The sequence below is a fragment of the Ornithodoros turicata genome, chromosome 4 (assembly GCF_037126465.1).
Source record: "Ornithodoros turicata isolate Travis chromosome 4, ASM3712646v1, whole genome shotgun sequence".
In the NCBI taxonomy this organism is placed as follows: domain Eukaryota; kingdom Metazoa; phylum Arthropoda; class Arachnida; order Ixodida; family Argasidae; genus Ornithodoros; species Ornithodoros turicata.
This window is the reverse complement of record NC_088204.1, coordinates 80,866,721-80,880,683: the sequence shown is the minus strand read 5'-3', so window position 1 is coordinate 80,880,683 and position 13,963 is coordinate 80,866,721. Positions and strand designations below refer to the sequence as shown.

Here is a 13,963-nt window from a genome sequence, read left to right as displayed (position 1 = left end):
TTGCTACTTATTGCGAGCAAAAATTTTACCAACACAAACTCGCTCATATCAATTTCAAAGCTTATTCTCGAGAGCGTTTTTTTTTTCTCCCAAGACCACTTTGTCTTGGCAACCTATGTTCGCAACACGTCCTGTATAGCGTGCTTTGCCCGCATAACTTACGTGTTGTGCAGTGAAATCATCGTTTACATTTCCCACTGCGTGGAGCTTCCGGCCGCGCCTCAGAGTGAATTATGCGCCTCTATCCAGCTTGTTTACGAAAATGCTATTTCCTGGTCTCTTTCTCTCTAACGTCGGTGTACTTGCGCTGTCTGTGTAGCGCATTTTACGACTAGAGTGCATCGTCGAGAGACCACTGGGGAAAAGTTACAATGGCTACTGATCTTGAAGCGTCGAGTGAAAGAGGGGTCCGTCTTTTACGTCCGTAAATGTTTGACTTATTCCTCGCGGAAGTGAAAGCGCTTTGCGAAAAGCGTAATACTTACGAAGCTTTGGAAATTCATAGAAGAGCTCCAGGGAAGGTTCGTATAATGCTTGAGAAAAGCTCCACAACAGCTTTAGAAGTTCAAAATAGCTTGAGAATGCTTTCGAACAGCTTCAGAACAGTTTCAGAACATACGTAAACGGGTTTAGCAAAGCTTAAGCTGACCATTAGAAATGTTTAGAATGACTCCTGAACACCATTAAGTTAATTTAAAAAATAGGAAGATTCATTGTTGAGTTCTTTGGAAATCAGCACAGGCATTTGGTTCCTTCTTTTGCTTCCTGCTTTCTCTATTGCTTCTTTTCTTCGATCCCTTCTTTTGCTTCCAGTTTGCTCTTTTGCTCTTTTCGTTGGTTCCTTCTTTTGCTTCCTCCTTTATCTTTTGCTTCTTCTCTTTGGTTCCTTCTTTTGCTTACGTTGCTCTTCAGTCACGGCAGTCCGTCCCCGTCGATCGCATTCTGTTTTCCTTTGTCGCCTACTTGGCCCGGCAATCGTACTTGGTTCGCACTCCATGGTATACTTCAAACTCCCCCCACCCCCTCATACCTGCTCACTGAGACTTGCCCGCACATATGGCACGGCGCCAACCACAGGGGTGACACAAACCCGCCATTGTTGTAACTACCCTCAAGCGGGTGCTTTTGGCAAAACTGCCATCTTGTCCTGGTCGCACGTCATAGAAAACGTCATTTTGGGGTCATGTGACTTTGTTTACATGTCGTTTTGCCGCTTACCGACATATTTTCGCCGTCATAACACCAAGAGATGACCGTATTTTGCCAGCGTAAACTATGTGGTGCTTCTTCCGCAACATGGTAGCCCATTTCACCTTAGTTTAAGTACATCGCACCGGCTCGGTAAGTCTTAACGCGCGGTCGTCATCACATCTTTGGAAGTTGTCAACAATACGAGGCTTTATGTGTAAAACTGCGCGTTTTATTGCGAGATTATCGGATAAAAATAATTACCGTGATCGAAAAACATCCAAAACGTCGTCCAGAAACAACAACCGCATTGTTTACAAACGGTTTGGCCGCCGATCGCGGGCGCCGCCATCTTTAAGGTCACGTGTGCCTTGACGTTTGCTGTGACGTGCGACCAGGACCTGTCCAGGATGCATTGCGTTCGCCCAGCACGCTTTCGTCTACGGAGCAAGACATTGGATGCCACCCCTGTGGCGCCAACTTCCTCCTCCGCTCGGCGCGCGCTACCGTCTGTCCGCAGATCGACGCCGCCGTTTTTCCTTTGACATGGCCCTTGTAATGCCAACGAGTTGTGACAACAGCGCTCGTGACGATAAACAGGCATTGTAATGTTGAGTGAGTTGGTCCTAAGTAAGGGTCCAGAACAGCTGTCCGAGTCAAGCCTGTTAATAGTCATATTATAGCGTTGTCGACAGTTTCTTTCTCACAGTATTAATACACAATAGAAGAGCTTCAGACCATCTTCGGTAATAATATGTAGAAGGGGGTTGAGAACATGTCCAGGAGAGTTTCAGGCGGATCTTTAGATGGGCTACAGAGAAAAGCGAAGAAAATGAAGGCTTCTTTGTCCCCGCTTAAAATTATCAGTACCATGCACCACTGCAACCTATGTGTCTTCCATTGTATTGCCACAAAATATTGCTTTTCCGTGTGACTTGGAACTTAGAGATAACAGTATAATTTTAGATTTTAACTAATATTTTTTTTTAAATTCCGTGTTAGCGCCCCGAAGCAACTGCGGCTATGAGTGCCGTACAGACGTAGACAGATGGAGAGAGGACAGCATGAAGTAGTGGCGGACACGGGGGTTAGTACGTGTCCTGGGCAGACTTCAGGGGGAACTGTGCTGACATTCGTATGGAAAGTCTTCGGAAAACCCAGGGAAAACCTCAGACAGCACAGCCGCTTGGACGAATATGACGTAAATCGTGTATTCACACGAGCGATATCCTCACGGAATATTCTAGTGAAAGAAAAAATCGAAAACACTGCTCACAGAGCCGAAGTTCCGCCCCGTGTTACGTTGAGCATTCACACGCTGCGGAATATCGGAAGTGGCGTACTGCGCATTTAGCAGACGACACTTAGCAGACGACACCGTCAGCGTGTTTTCATCTCGTCTGCTACGGAATATCTTGTGGTTGCGTCGCAGAATATTCTCCACGGTTAGCAGTGTAGGTGAAGACACGACGTTGATCGCTCGCGCTTTCGTGACAGCAGAAAGCACGGGAAGCTTTTTCCGCACAGAAGCGTCTTCCGCTTCTGTGGAATGTCGCTCGTGTGAGTACACAGAAAGACACGCGCGATCAGGCTCCTATCTGGCAACATTGTCGCTGCATGAGCGGCGCCCCCTCCACAGTCGCCTTCAGACTCAATGACTCAAAGTCCTTTCAGAAATTAGTAGAAATCCTAACGTCCGCCCATGGTATATTTATTTTCCGTGCTTCGAGTCTTTGAGACAAGCAGCTTTATAATAACAAATAAAATAAATGTTTTTTTTTTAAAGTTTAGAATGCTCTTTTTAGAGCTACTCAAAAGAGGAGACCACCGTCACTGCTTCATTCCGGACAGACAGATAGCTAGACAGAAAGTCGTCACTTAGGCTCTATTCCTTCGTCTGCATGGATTACATCCGGGAACTTATTGTCGCGCTGAGAATGCTCAGATATACGGTTAAGTGCGTGAGAAGACAGGAATGAATGAATAGCGAGACACCTTCCACGACATTTCGAAAGAACTAATAATAATAATAATAATAAAAACGTCAAGGCACCGGGATCTGAATATTGCTCGAGACGTTTTAAGCCAACGTGCCGACCCTTCTGTCCTTTCGAGACCCGATTGCAAATTTTATTCGAATTCAAACTCAAATTCTTGCGTGAGCACGGAGAAGGAGGTTATTTGGATGCAAAAGTAAATACGCCCAAGTCGCGCCAATACGAAAAGTAGCGTAGACGGAATGGCTGACGAGGTGGATAGGCAATCCTGGCATGATTTTCCGACGTGTCGAACAGTTTCGCGAAAATAGAGTTTTCCTTTTCTTGTTCTTTTTTTTTAAGCGGTCGAGTGCACGCGAAATTCGAAAGAAGGGAAAAGTTGTACCGTAGAGATCTGCAAGATAGAGAAGAATATATACATATACATGCGTGTCGAATTTCCGAGGAAGCGATTCCGATCACGCTGAAGGACTGGCAACGCATGTGAAGCTGAACGCGCGCATACTTGAGATGGCATATGCAGAAGTTGTGCATTTCAAGGTAGGTAGATAGAGAATTATATAGTGCAACATGAGCAGGAAACAGTGAGAAAGCTGCTCGTGTGGTCTGCTTGCAACTTGAATGGTATATGTATTGACAACCGTGGTTTGACGTCATATGATACAACTGTGGTACGTCACGTCACGTGATAGCCCATCACCAACGTCTTGGCATGCCCTTCTTGGAGACCGTCAAGTCCATTAAATGGAGCAGTGTCAGACCCCTCCTGGGTATCACCCAGCTCCCCCCCCCCCATGAGGCAAGTTATTTCTCCCCCCCTCTCTCTCTCTCTCTCTCTTTTGGTGACGTTGCGATTGGCCTTCGACTTGGCCATTTGGCTTGGCTCGACTTGGCTTGGAAGGCCAGGGCTTGGCAACTTGGCCAGGGAAGTGAGGGAGGGAGACGGTGTCCGGACAAAAAGCGCTGTTGAACTGAAGGTGTGTTCGAAATAGTGGGTGCCTGAAATACATGTAACGGGAATATTTCGTTTTGAAACAGTCGGACAACATTGGAAAATTAATGTAATTGGATTTTGCAACACACACACACACACATAAATGGGATAACACCCTTAAAAATGAACTTCACCACATAGCACGCTCCTAGCCAACCATCATCCCGAGTGACATCGTTCTCTCCCCTGATTTGTTGAAAACGGGAGGCGTACGCCTTTTTGTGACACTTACGTAGAAATGTTAATTGTCACAAAAAGGCGGACGCCTCCCGTTTTCAACAAATCAGGGGAGAGAAGGATGTCACTCGGGATGATGGTTGGGTAGGAGCGTGCTATGTGGTGAAGTTCATTTTTAAGAGTGAATGATGTGGTGGGTTATTTTCCGCCTTTATGGCTGTATACACTGCCCCATTGCGCTTGTGGAAGGGATGAGAAAGTGACGATGATGGAAAGGTGTCTGGTTAGAGTTCGTCCATTAGTCCTGTGCCGGAGAGGAACTCAGGAACAGCTCGTAGGGATTACATGAGATGTGAAGGGTCCGACCATGGCCCGAGGCTTTTGGCTAAGTCGAACTGGCGTTGATCGACGCGTTGGAGATCAGTTTCCATGAGGGCGCGCTCGCGATCGTACTCTCCACAGACCAGGAGGACGTGATGGAGGTCACCGCGCACACCACATGTGGTGGAACAGAGGCTGAACGCGCCGACACCGAGGAGGTGTTTGAAAGCCGGTGTAAAAGTCACATTAAGTGTGATGCGGTGGAAGACTGTGGTAAAGGCTATACACATGGCTGTGCATGACATGACTGACTGTGTGAAGACTGTGCTACATGAGAATAAGCAGTTACAGGTACACAAAACGAGGTGTTGCCCTGACTTTTTGGAGCATTGCTTGCGATGCCTACACTCTTAAAAATGAACTTCACCACATAGCACGCTCCTAGCCAACCATCACCCCGAATGACAACGTTCTCGCCCTAGATTTGTTGAAAACGGGAGGAGGAGCCTATTTTGTGCCGTGCATAATGGCACAAAATAGGCTCCTCCTCCCATTTTCAACAAATCAGGGGCGAGAACGTTGTCATTCGGGATGATGGTTGGCTAGGAGCGTGCTATGTGGTGAAGTTCATTTTTAAGAGGTTTTCCTCGGACGCTTTCAGACATATGTCGGCACAGTTCCCTTAGAAGTCGGCCCAGGACGCACATTCCCCCAGGGCGTGAGTCGTGACGTTGCCCACATACGTGAGGTCGACAACGGCAAGCCCTATCACCACCACCACCACCATCATTTTTAAGAGTGTAGATATTGTCGTTGTCCTAATCGTTCATTCTATTTCTGCAATTTACGTTATACACTTAATCGATTATACGTTTTATTTTTTCTCGTAGCGCTAAGTGTAACGTCTGCTGTTTCCAGGAGATATACACATTGTTCCAGAGAGGTTTCCTTTCCAATGCGGAACATATAGCGGCAGCGCCGTATAGCCAGAAAAATATTTCTGAGGGATTCTATGGGGGCATTACACATCACATGGGAGAGGAGGATTTCCCCTCGTTTTTTCTTTCTTTAGTTGTTTATTTATTTATGTCCCTTTTTAGGTTTATTTCTTTTTTTGTGTTTAGGGAATCGCAAGCCGGCGTGTTGCATGGCTGACTTTTCCCCTTTTATTTTTTTCCTTTCCTTTTTTTCTGCCGATAAATTCCCTCCCCCCTCGTTTCGCTCTCCCAGATGCACTACGAAAGGTACCTTTTCGGGGGCGTGAACACCCAGAACCACCACCCCTCACCAGGCTACGCCAGTGCATAGTACACTCTTAAAAATGAACTTCACCACATAGCACGCTCCTAGCCAACCATCATCCCGAATGACAACGTTCTCGCCACTGATTTGTTGAAAACGGGAGGCGGAGCCTATTTTGTGTCTATTATGCACGGCACAGAATAGGCTCCGCCTCCCGTTTTCAACAAATCAGGGGCAAGAACGTTGTCATTCGGGATGATGGTTGGCTAGGAGCGTGCTATGTGGTGAAGTTCATTTTTAAGAGTTTACGCTCTAAAAACAGAACTTCACCGCATAGCACGCTGTGCGCCAACCAGTGCCAGGAAGGATAGGGTTATCGCTTCTGATTCGAAGAGAGAAGCAGGCGTACGCCTTTTTGTGGCAATTTTCGTATATCCAAATTGCCACAAAAAGGCGTACGCCCCCCCCCTTCTCTCTCTTCGAATCACAAGCCGTAACTCTATCATTCGTGGCAATGGTTGGCGCACAGCGTGCTATGCGGTGAAGTTCTGTTTTTAGAGTCTAGTATCGGTTACGTGGATGCGTTTGCGGATGCGCCCGCATCCGCGTGGCTGCGCTCCGCTTGGTTTGCTTGGCCCGTGCACTTGCCCTGTGGTTTCGCTAGTGTAATTAATATTTCTCTTCTATTTTCCGATTTTCTCTTTTAACTCGGGTTGGGGGGGGGTCTGTCGGTCTTCCTGTCTTCACATTTTTTTTTCTCTTTTGCTTTTCACTCTTTCTAGGCTGTTCGTTAGGCTGTTCGTTTGTTAGGCGGAGGGGGCAGTCTTCGTATTTTTTTTATGTATCCTTTTTCCGGACCTTTATGTATGTCTGCGCTCCGTCGTCGTCATTGCGTCCACCACACCACACACCTCCAATACTTCACGCTAATATATGAGGCGCACTCTACCGAAAGACTATGTGAATGCGCGTGGCGAACATTGATACTGAAAGCAATAAAGGCCACGGTGCCAGCACGCGCCCAGAGATACTCCATTTAATTGCTAATGCAGAGATCCACCCTCTGATCGATTGGCGCTCACCCAGCTGTCGCTCCCTATCAATTCCGCTGGATGGTCCATGAATGCGGGCGAACGGTTCCAGACACTAATCTCACAAACTGTTCACAGGCGTAGTTGATCGAGCCGAAGATAAAGCGTTCCAAGCGAAGTACAACGTTATTTCGACGAGACAGCTTGCGAAGAAGTTTCCAGCTTAAAACAGTAATGGAGTGAGGGGGGCGTCGAAAAGTGGGGACCAGGGGGAGGGCCGCCCTCTCTCACCTTCCTTTCACGCATGGGGACGGAGCAGGGGGTGCCTGGTATTGTTTCGGTTTTTATTTTTATTTTTACTTTTTTACGATGCAAGTGTTTTCTTGTAAAGATACACTGTTCGGTTGGCTACATTCTTAGAAATGAACTTCACCGCATAGCACGCTCCTAGCCAACCATAATCTCAAATGATATCGTTATCTTCCCTGATTTGTTGAAAACGGGAGGCGTACGCCTTTTTTGTGACAATTATGAACAGCATAAGTGTCACAAAAAAGGCGTACGCCTTCCGTTTTCAACAAATCGGGGCAGATAACGATATCATTCGAGATTATGGTTGGCTACAAGCGTGCAATGCGGTGAAGTTCATTTTTAAGAGTGTAGGAGCACGCTATGTGATGAAGTTCTGTTTTAACGGTGCACTTGCTTCCGGGCCGGTAGCATTTTTGCATTGTTACCGTATCACTCTACACTCTAAAAACTGAACTTCACCGCATAGCACGCTCTGCGCCAACCATTGCCACGAATGATAGGGTTATCGCTTCTGATTCGAGGAGAGAGAGAGAGAGGCGTACGCCTTTTTGTGCCAATTATCATATATCCAAATTGACACAAAAAGGCGTCCGCCTCCCTCTCTCCTCGAATCAGAAGCGATAACCCTATCATTCGTGGCAATGGTTGGCGCAGAGCGTGCTATGCGGTGAAGTTCAGTTTTTAGAGTGTAAAAAATGAACTTCACCGCATAGCTCGCTCCTAGCCAACTATCATCTCGAATGATAACGTTATCTTCCGTGATTTGTCGAAAACGGGAGGCGTACGCCTTTTTTATGACAATTATGAATAGCATAAGTGTCACAAAAAGGCGTACGCCTCCCGTTTTCGACCAATCAGGGCAGATAACGATACCATTCGAGATAATGGTTGGCTAGGAGCGTGCTATGCGGTGAAGTTCGTTTTTAAGAGTGTACGTAGGACCGTCTCTGGGAGAGGGGGAACCGCCTGGTTTTTTTTTCCTTCTCTCCCGCTCCTTATGATTGTCTGGGTGCTGTACATCTGTTTTCTGTTGATTCACATGGTTGGTTAGCTTAGATCAAATTACATTAACCGGCTAAGACCTTCTGATCCCTTCTACCTGATCCCTTTTGCAGCCTTGTACGCGTTACTCGAAAAATGTAATTGATTACCGTTGCAAATCACTCGGCTAAAATTGTAATCAAGTAACGGCCAAAAGATTAATGCGTTACTTTTACCGGTTACTTTCGATAATAGTAAGTCACGTGGCTATTAAGGTTCCTGAAATTACACATACCTTGACCCGCTTTCTGAGATTGGAGAATGTCGCCTTTGAACAGAATAGTAGCTTTTGTTTATGTAAACAAGTTATGCATTTAAAGAAAACATTGTGTTCGTCTTTTATCTCCATCACCGTAAACATTTCCGAAAAAAGTGAAGCCACGGCGATCAATCAGGAAGCTAGTCGACATGGCAGTGTCGAAGATGGAAGACAATCGCAACTACGAACTCAGTGTTCTGAGCAACATCTCTGCGCAACTTTTTCTAATACGTTAAACCTTGAGGCCTTCACAATTGAAGCGCTCAGCCGCGCCACATTCTAACTTGGATATTCCAGGTGATTATGTCCGAAGCCTGACCTACTGCACATACAGGATGTTGTGGTAGGAAGAGATTAAGGTATCCCCAAGCGCTCAAAATGCATACGAGGAATGCTATTACAATGTGGAAAGCAAAGCAGATAAGAAAGGCTGTGTGATGGAGCCTGTGGGTTGGTTTCGTCTACGAATTAAGCTTCGTCGGAAAGTACCCAAAATCAGATTACTTGAACAATTACTTACCCGCAAAAACTTACTCGCAAAATTACTCAAAAGAGTAGAAGTTTGAGTCCCGACGTAATAATACGACACGATGTTTGTTCTGCGCAGGAGTTCCTGCAGGCGCCGTTCTGACTGCGTCTCTTGTTTGCACAAGTCTGAGACAAAGCCAAAGACGAGACGGAAGTTTATCGAAGAAGAAGGGGCTGGGACTGTAAAATCTGGCTCTCCGCTAACATAATGAAGTTGTGTGGATGGCTTGCTTTCCACAGAAAGGTTTCAATTCAATTCAGTCGAAGGAGATGGAATGTTCAGTCAGGTGAAGAACGGGAAATGTTTGATGGAGCAGAGATTGTGTTTTTTTGTTGTTGTTGTTTTTTTAACGTGCGTCTGAGTTCAAGTAACTTCAGAGAATGGCGCAAAAGGAGAGTCATGTCCACGATGGTGATGGCGATGTGATAAAAAAAGGGGGGGGGAGGATGTGAGTTACGGCAAAGTGATGGCAAAAACACTCGAAACAGAAGAACACTGAAGCTTTCTACATTTATTTCGTATAGCGTTTTTTTTTTTTTTTTTGTGGTGGACCACGCTTCGTTATGTACCATAGGTACCAGGTTCATTGTACCAGGTAACAGGTACCAGGCACATGACGAAGCGTTCCACAACCAAAGCTTGTACCAAATACAAGTAGAAAGCTTCAGTGTTCTTTAATTTCGTGTGCTTCATGGAGCTTCGTAAAAAAGGCTGCTTGCGGAAGAGTAACTAACAGACTGTACTCGTGTGAATAGGTAATAACAAAAGAGAAGTTGATAAATTATTAAGCATTGTACAAGAAATAGACTATTATGTGTTCGTCTAGAAGGAGTTGGATTGCTACAGGTATATGGGTTCTACCGGGAATAAATCTATTGTTCCCCTTAGCAGCGGAACATAAACTATTCTTCTAAAATAGAGACAGTAACTATTCTTGCTAACTATTCTTATAGTTGGTGGATTTCTTCTGGAAGAGAATAGTTTGAAGCGCAAAAGCCTGATCTCGGGAGGTTCTCTACTGGGCTGCCCCAGTACAGGGAGAGGTTCTGTTCGAAATATCACAACCTGAAGTTTCTATTACTTCATTCTGTCATCACTGGGTCGCTAGATTCTCTACTTTTCGGCGTAGAAAAATAGTTAGGCAGCCTCTACAAGTATGTATATATTAGACGTCTTTCAGAAGAACAATGTACACTACTTCTCGAGGAATAACTAACAGACTATACTTCCAAGAGAATAGCTAATGAACGGGCGATATATTCTACAAGAATCTGTCCATTGTCAACTGAGCTAGAGGTAGCGTCATTGAGTATTCTAAAAGTATCGCAAGGATAGTCATTGTTGTAGCGTATATGTACTGCTCCTAACGATATAGATAAGATATTGCGTGTTATGGAATATCTACTATACTCTACCTGGACTAGTACATAACTGACCGCTTCTTGAAGAACAGCGGATAAATGTCTTCTGAGACAACTCGTATTAGACGGCTAGTGGAAGAAGAACAAAACCAATAGACCACTTAAAGATACACGCCTAGGAAAGGAAACCTCTCACTCAAAGGAAACCACACTCTGCGCTACGAGAAGAAATAAAAAAATATAATCGATTAAGTGTATAACGTAAATTGCAGAAATAGAATGAACGATTAGGACAACGAAAATATTTAGGCATCGCAAGCAATGCTCCAAAAAGTCCTGTAACTGCTTTCTCATGTAGCACAGTCTTCACACAGTCAGTCATGTCATGCACAGTCATGTGTTTAGCCTTTACCACAGCCTTCCACCGCATCACACTTAATGTTGCTTTTACACCGGATTTCAAACATCTCCTCGGTGTCGGCGGGTCCAGCCTCTGTTCCACGTGTGGTGTGCGCGGTGACCTCCATCACGTCCTCCTGGTCTGCGGACAGTAAGATCGCGAGCGCGCCCTCTTGGAAACTGCTCTCCAACGCGTCGATCAACGCCAGTTGGACTTAGCCAAAATTCTCGGGCCATGGTCGGATCCCTCACATCTGATGCAAGGCCTACGAGCTGTTGCCGAGTTCCTCTCCAGCACAGGACTAATGGACGAACTCTAATAGGACACCTTTCCATTATCGTCATCACTTTCTCATCCCTTCCACGAGCGCAATGGGGCAGTGTATACCGCCATAACGGCGGAGAATTACCCACCACATCATCATCATCCCCTTTATATGTGTATGTGTGTCATGTAGCACGAAGGCGCTTGTCCCCTTAACGTTCTCGACTATATAGTCGTGTTCAACTTAAGAAGGAAAAGAAATCTAGTCCGTCAACTACATACGTCGTTGGAGATAAGGAGAAGCAATAGCGCGCCAGGAGAAATGCTGCAGCGCCATCATCATCGCCATCGCCATCATGCGCCATCAGTATAGGGGAGCGCACTTTTCTGCAGCAGCGTAATGTCATGCGGCCAGTCTCAACAGCCAATACGGCAGCAGAGTGTGTACGATGAATTACATTATCTGGCGCATGGAGGGAGCGTGGCCTCTTTGTGTTCAGCCATCCTATCAGCGGCGCAGTAATATCTTGAGAGCTGACGGCCTAGATTTCTCTTCCTCCTTATAAGTTGAGAACGAATATATAGCTGAGACAGCGTACGATCTACAGTCAGAGAGGTATGTCTCCGCCAGCGGAGAACGTAGTGTGTATACGCTGAGAGATGGGCATACCAGAAGATGGCGGACCCAAGGCAGACGGGAAAGCCGGTTCCCACGCTTTCTTGAGGCCAATATTTTACGTGTTTTCTTTAAAAGCATGCAACCGTGCTCTAAGTACACCACCCCGACTATATAGTGCTTTCGCACCGTGATCAGCGTATACAAGCAGCAGCGATGGCCACTAGCTACTTCTACGGTAGTTTAACTATAACTACTAACTACTTCGCGATGGAGTAGTTTAACTAGTAGTTCAACTACTTTTCAGGGGAGGTAGTTAAAGGTACTTGTTTAACTACTGCAATGTATTTAAACTACATCTATAACTACTTATTAACGTGGTTCATCAACACCAATCCCATTCTATAGTGTTCTCGGACACCTAAATATGAATCACGAGCAGAGATAAAAGTTAAGATTTAGTACGCATGCACGGCACAATCGCTCTGCACCTCCATTCTCATCACACAAGTAGCTCGAGGTAAAAGTCGGAAGCACAATCGTGCCATAAAGCTTGCCGCAAAATCGGAAGTAGTTGGCGCCTGCAGTAACCTAACTACTGTAGTTAACTACTCGAAATAGTAGTTTAACTAGTGGTCGCACACTACATTTCTGTAAGTAGTTGATAACTATTTTTAACTACAATCAGGTAGTTTAACTAGTAGTTTAACTACATGTAGTTAACTACTGGCCATCACTGAGCAGTTTGAAGCTTGCTCGCGCACTACGTTTCGACTCGGAGCTGTCATGCGGCCGCCTTGGCCAATCACAGACGTCTTCAGATTTATGAACGGACTTCACCTGTACACTCTTAAAAATGAACTTCACCACATAGCACGCTCCTAGCCAACCATCACCCCGAATGACAACGTTCTCGCCCTAGATTTGTTGAAAACGGGAGGAGGAGCCTATTTTGTGCCATTATGCACGGCACAAAATAGGCTCCGCCTCACGTTTTCAACAAATTAGGGGCGAGAACGTTGTCATTCGGGATGGTGGTTGGCTAGGAGCGTGCTATGTGGTGAAGTTCATTTTTAAGAGTGTAGGAGTTAATCCCAGTAGTGTTAACCGAACTATAGTAGCAAACACTTCGCAACAGCATTGCCAGATGTAGCAGCCCTGTTTCGAGACCTGTAAGCGTAATGGCGCAACATGGGGTGTGTGTGTGTGTGTGGGGGGGGGGATAAGTTGGCGTGCTGCCAGCGTCAATAAAAGATTCCCACCCCGTGCCGCGACACACAACGAACCAAAAAATAAATGTATAAATAAAAGTAGACATGCAGCGCCACTGTCGGTAACGAAGAACCCAGCATTGTCAATATTGATAAGCGTACATGCAACGGGACTTAGTTAGTCACTCTAAGACTCGCGCATCGATCCGTCAATGGTAAACAGCGAGTCCGACGGACATCGCCAAGCTCTTTGCGTTCCAGTGTTTGTCGTTGTTGTTGTTATATAGGCGAAGGTTCTCCATCTATCGACCTTGGCTTAGTCTCCCAGTGTTTCCAACAACACAGATGGCTGACGTCGCCTTCGCTAATTGCGCTGTCACCTTGCTGGTTCTATATCGTCGCTTCCATCCGCGTGATGGATGCACGAAGCGACGCGCGGATGAATCGAGATAATGACGATAAAAGGCTGAGTTTGAACGAAAAAAAAAAAAGATGGACGGCGACAGCGTTTATACAGGGTTGACCCGCGAAATGCATCTGTAAAAATCACTTTTCAGAACTATAGGACTTAATTTCGATTACAAGTAAGCGTTCATAAAAGTACGTATTAAATTGGAGTTCTAATTCCAAAATTATAATTAACTTAATTACAATTACAGATACTCCTAAGAGTAATTGAGTTCCATCGAGATAGATTCATTTCAATGTGTAATTGAAATGTAGAACCTCATTCTTCTTTCCTGAGAACGCGGTGTGAACAAATATCGTATTTCTTGAATGGACAAATTAAAGCACTCGTAGAGCACGGTGATTAAAAACGTGTTCTTAGCAGAAACAAAAGGAATATGCCTGAGCTGAGGCTAGAAATGCATCACAGAAACTTGGTGAACGTCAAAGAAATTTCGAAAGTAACTCCAACGACATTACAATCGACTTGCGAGCACAATTAAATTATAGTTACGATTACATAATTTCGAAAGTTTTTCTCGAAGAAATGAATTACTAAGAAAGCAGTTAACT

General features: G+C 45.4%; 1 protein-coding gene across 1 annotated transcript in view; it reads right to left on the bottom strand.

Moving 5' to 3' along the window:
• Positions 1–13,963, bottom strand: part of LOC135392096 (uncharacterized) — a 145,093-nt gene that overhangs the window by 26,601 nt on the left and 104,529 nt on the right. The window lies entirely within an intron of this gene.